This window comes from Oncorhynchus gorbuscha, linkage group LG15 (genome assembly GCF_021184085.1).
Source record: "Oncorhynchus gorbuscha isolate QuinsamMale2020 ecotype Even-year linkage group LG15, OgorEven_v1.0, whole genome shotgun sequence".
In the NCBI taxonomy this organism is placed as follows: domain Eukaryota; kingdom Metazoa; phylum Chordata; class Actinopteri; order Salmoniformes; family Salmonidae; genus Oncorhynchus; species Oncorhynchus gorbuscha.
In genome coordinates, this window is record NC_060187.1 from 60,114,315 (window position 1) to 60,120,395 (window position 6,081).

A 6,081-nucleotide genomic window follows, 5' to 3' on the forward strand; every position below is an offset into this window, starting at 1 on the left:
TAGAAACTCCGAGATTTACTGTGTACGCAAAAGTGCATGCAACTGCACTAGCACCGGAAGATTACCTCAAAGCCACTTGAAGCTAAAAAATTGAGGAAAACGTTCGAAGGTATAAATGTGGTCTTACTTCATTTCCTACCAGTGACTTCATAATCTGCTGTGTACAGTTAGCCATCTAGAAATCAACGATAACGATACGAAAAGGACGGGAAAACATCAAATCCCAGCTATGATTCAGATCTGAAGAAGGATAGTCCTCATTACTCTTTGGCCATTGCGATATGCAAAAGTGTGCGAAAGTAACATTGAAAAGCAATAATGCCAGCTCTATGGCTTTGCATGATGTGTTCATTATGGACTTGAATGATAATGAGAGTGGGGGAAAAAATAAGTCCTGCAAATCGTAGACTCACCATAGAGCAGCAAGTATGCCCCAGTTATCATCTAGCTTTAGTTAATCAGTGGTATCACTTACAAATTAACAAAGCACAATAGCAATCAGTCCTGATGTTATAACGCCGCAAAACATAATGGAGAAATAAGCAGAACATTACTTCAGCATATTGCTACAGATGGGCTTGATAACACCACACTGAAAGTAAATTGCAAGCAGATCATATACAATATCACAGGAATCCCTGTGTGAATCCTACTGGTTTGGATTTTTAATTAAAAAAATAATATTTAGGATAAACACCAAAGTAGACATGGTAACATCCCGTTCACCTGATCCATCATAAAGGTGTCTAGTGCAGAATGAATTCTCTGTGTATTACGGTGTCCAGACTAAGACGCCACGTTCATGGAAGTTGTGACTCTGTCCTAATATGGACGCCGTAGGGGAATTACCCCTGACCGATGCTCTGAATAACCTCTGACAGGTGGTGACAGAGTCAGAGAGGTTCAGCCTACCAACACAATCAGCAGTCAATAGGACTCTTGCATTCTCACTATAAAATGTTCTGGTCCCCCCCTTGTTCACTAAACACTAAATCAAGCCATTCTGAAGGTTTTTCCTCCAGGTGTGAATCAGGTATTCATACTGTAGCACAAAAGTGCAAAAATTATGATCTGCCAAATCAATAACTAATTAATAAAAACTTCTCTCAGGTGGCTGTTATTGGACGGTAACGGAGGCAGGTGGAGGGCCATTGGTCAAATACCAGGGGGAACGAGTCCTTGGAAAAGAATCCAGACATGAATCATGCAAATGTTCCTTTCATCAAATTGCCACCGAAGAGAGCAGGGGAGTCCCAGGCACAGGACAGCTTGGAGGCCCAGAAAGGCTGGCGTCAGGCCCAATGTCCACAACTAGCTCTATGTATCTCATCTCTGGAGTTGGCTGGTTAGTCAAAAGAAATTGAGATGCATAACTGATATTATTATGGCCGCAGTGGGAATTTTTGTTTGAATGTGAGTTCACTGACTGTTTGGGTTGAGATTCATTGCATGGTGGCTGAATTGTGGTACAGGGAACTGGGCAACAGATGTACAATTACAGAGCCAGAATGAAAACCATTGACAATGCAGTGCAATGGTCTCCCGTGTGTCTAATGTTGTATGAATGTCTATTTAGGTACTGCACAACTTATTTCTGGATGACCGTGGGTTATTGAGGTGTAACTTCACTACAGAAACAAACTGCACCACTTTGGAACAAAAGGTTTCAACTCTAGACCAACCTTGGCATTTATACTTCTGTAGAACTCTTTGACGTTTCGTGGGGGGAACTTTTAACCGTCAAACTACCAAGACGAAACTATTAGATAAAGCAACAATCATTGCAAAATATCGACTTCATTTTTATCAAAGGATCATTAGACATCGGAACAGCCTCAATTCGTCGGGGCATGGACTCTACAAGGTGTCGAAAGCGTTCCACAGGGATGATGGCCCATGTTGACTCCAATGCTTCACATAGTGTCAAGTTGGCTGGAAGTCTTTGGGTGGTGGATCATTCTTGATACACACAGGAAAATGTTGAGCATGAAAAACCCAGCAGCGTTGCAGTTCTTGACACACTCAAACCGGTGCACCTGAGACCTACTACTATACCCCGTTCAAAAGCACTTCAATGTTTTGTCTTGGCCATTAACACTCTGAATGGCCCACATACAGTACACAATCCGTGTCTCAAGGCTTAAACATCCTTTAACCTGATTGTCTAGCCCAACTGATTTGTAGGTGTCCAGATTTTGCAGCTCTTTCAGAATATCAGCTATCTGGGTGAAGGAGAAAAGGGAGAGGCTTGGGCAAGTTGCTGTGGGGGGTGCAGAGTTGTTGACCGGGGTAGGGGTAACCAGGGGGAAAGCATGGCCAGCCATAGACAAATGCTTGTTGAAATTCTCGATTGTTGCAAATTTATTATCGGTGGTGACAGTGTTTCCTAGCCTCAGTGCAGTGGGCAGCTGGGAGGAGGTGCTCTTATTCTCTATGGATTTTAGTGACCCAGAACTTTTTGGAGTTTTTGCTACAGATGCAAATTTCTGTTTGAAAAGCTAGCCTTTGCTTTCCTAACTGCCTGTGTATATTGGTTCCTAACTTCCCTGAAAAGTTGCATATCGCGGGGTCTATTCGATGCGAATGCAGTACGCCACAGGATATTTTTGTGCTGGTCAAGGGCAGTCAGGTGTGGGGTGAACCAAGGGCTATATCTGTTCCTGGTTCTAAATGTTTTGAATGGGGCATACTGTAACGGTTCTCTTGACTTGAAGGAGAGGTGGACCAAAATGCAGTGTGGTTTCTATTCATGGTTCTTTAATGAAGAAAACTATACATGAACAGACTAACAAAAACAAGAAACGCGAAAACCTAAAACAGCCCTATCTGGTGCAAACACAGAGACAGGAACAATCACCCACAAAACCCAACACCAAACAGGCTACCTAAATATGGTTCCCAATCAGAGACAATGACTAACACCTGCCTCTGATTGAGAACCATATCAGGCCAAACATAGAAATAGACAAACTACACATGTAACGTAGAATGCCCACTCAGATCACACCATGACCAAACAAAACATAGAAACATACAAAGCAAACTATGGTCAGGGTGTGACACATACATATTTAAGATGGTGAGGAAAGGAGTTTTAAAGAACAACCAGGCATCCTCTAATGACGGAATGAGGTCAATATATTTCCAGGGTACCCAGGCCAGGTTGATTAGAAAGGCCTGCTGGCTGAAGTGTTTTAGGGAGCGTTTGACTGTGATGAGGGGTGGTCGATTGACCGTGGACCCATTACGGACGCTGGCAGGGTCGCTGAGATCCTGGTTGAAGACATCAGAGGTGTATTTAGAGGGCAGTTTGGTCAGGATGATATCTATGAGGGTGCCCGAGTTTGCGGATTTTGGGTTGTACCTGGTAGGTTCTATGATCATTTGGGTGAGAATGAGGGCATGTAGCTTAGATTGAAGGACGGCCGGGGTGTTAAACATATCCCAGTTTTAGGTTGCTAAAACAGTACAAACTCTGAAGATAAATGGGGGGCAATTAATTCACATATGGTGCCCAGGGCGCAGCTGGGGGCTGAGGTGGGTCTGGAACAAGCGACAACAGTGAGAGACTTATTTCTGGAAAGGTGGATTTTTAAAAGTCAAAGCTCGAACTGTTTGGGCACAGACCTGGAGAGCATGACAGAACTCTGCAGGTTGTCTCTGCAGTAGATTGCAACTCCACCCCCTTTGGCAGTTCTATCTTGGCGGAAAATGTTATAGTTGGGGATGGAAATGTCAGAATCTTTGGTGGCCTTCCTAAGCAGGATTCAGACACAGCTAGGACTTCAGGGTTAGCGGAGTGTGCTAAAGCAGTGGATAAAACAAACTTAGGGCGGAAGCTTCTGATGTTAACATGCATGAAACCAAGCCTTTTACGGTTACAGAAGTCAACAAATGATAGCGCCTGAGGAATAGGAGTGGAACTAGGGTCTACAGGGCCTGGGTTAACCTCTACATCACCGGGTTGAAGGAAAGTACATTTAATTCGTAGATAGAAGTGAGATTAAGATATATACGAAAAAAGAGTGGCAATTTACAAGGGATAAGACACGGGATAAAATAAAGACAGATTTACACGTCCTACTGTGTCGCCATCTTGGATTGACCAAATATGTTGCTGCTACTATTTTTTTTTAAATCTTGCTGCTCAGCCACTTTACCCCTGATTGTATGCACATAACTACCTCGTCTATCACTATCGTTATTGATACTGTTCGTGTACATACTGTATGTTATTTTAGTTATGTTGACACGGTCTATTTCTGATATTGCTGCTATGCAAGTAACCATTTGGCTGTACCATTTACACATTCTGTAGAGACCCATCCACTTAGCAAGACTTATATAAAACATGAATATAGATATGTGTGGTTGTAACATGATTTTGTGACATACCACACAGACTCACTAAACACAAATACTTTGTTTGTAAATCATGTCTGAGTGTTGGAGTGTGCCCCTGGCTATCCATCAACTTTTGATACTTAAGTACATTTGAAGTAATATTTTACTAGTTAGTTTACTTTTTACTTCAGTCATTTTCTATTAAGGTATCTTTACATCTGGACACTTTCTGTTTCCCTGGAATTTTTCCTTATTGCAGTCTACTACCACTTCTAGTCTTAATCTGTACTACACTACACACTGTTTAGCACATGACCTCGCATGTGAATCCTTAAAGAGGTGGGTGGGGCTGGTTTAAGAGGGTGTGAACAGTGCTGAATGGGTGTAGACAAAGGAGAGCTCTCCAGTAGGTACCAAAACATTCAAAGGTCCTTTTCTCAAAAGTGAGTTTACAAGTGTATCAACTTTAAAAGCAGGATTACTTTCCCATTGTTCCTCAAAAATGTGTGTATGATACATATTTTGTAGCTCTGAGTCTCTACTTTTTACCAATGTAAAAAAAAAAAACATTTCAAATTTTGCTACATAAGACCGAATCCAGGGGGTGAGTCACATATATCTACAGATCTGTCTACCTGGTCAAAATCACTGATTCAGATCCCCCTCCAGAGAAAACTAGATTCAAATAAAGGTCCTATCTATACCATTTCTATAGGCAGAATTATGTATTTTTGTTTGGGGTCAAAATGGCCACAAAGGAGTTACATTTTTTTTAAACAAAGTTCACAGTGATACAGAAACACACAAAAAAAGGATTTAGATGTATTATGAACACGTTGATTGACAAAGTCATGAAAAAACTGTAATAAACCACCTTTGGGCTATGAGATCTACAATATGCCTCTTGGGTCAAAATGATCCTAGTCGATAGTTTGAGGGTTACAAAGAGGATAAGATTTCTCCAGAGCTCCACTCAGGGCTCAGCATCTGCACATTGATTACTGCTGCTCCTCAGTTGAGGAGGTCCATGTAACTAGACATAATACCAGCACACAATACAAACTAACCCTGGAAATGCTCATGTAAAACCATTGTTAAGTGTTATTCTTCTCAAGGATGTGGTACTCAATGCTGTTTGACCCTGGTTGAATCATTAGAAATGCAATAAGTGATCACATTAACCTTTAAATCAGGCATAGCCTGCCTATTATCCTGTAAAACACATCAGAATCTCTGAGCAATGAGTTTCATTTCAATCAATATTGTGAGACAGCCAGGAAACACTGCACAGACAGAAACACCTTTCAGTTTAAACAATTATCCAGTTAACACATTTTGTATTCTAGAGCGTTGTCAGTCTGTGTGTTCCAAAAAGCTTGCACACACCCATCAGAACACACATAATTGAGATGTGTTAAAAGCATAATGCAGGTTTTCCTTTAACAAAATTGTTATGGCTTGGAATAAACTAGGCAAAACTCACACCCATGTTGATTTTAGTATACTGCTGTTAAAACAAAATGATGGTATGAAGCCCATTCAAAAGCACCTGCACAATAACAAGAGAAAACAATCTCCTATGTGAGAATACATAATATCGAAAGAGAGAGCTAGAGAGCCCTCAAACCATTGTCAGAACACCACCTGCTGAGAAAACGGGGCTCGTTCCAAAGTTTTTAAAGCCTTAAATCTCTCCAAACTGCAGTCGCTGTAATGTAACAGAGAGGGCGGTATGCA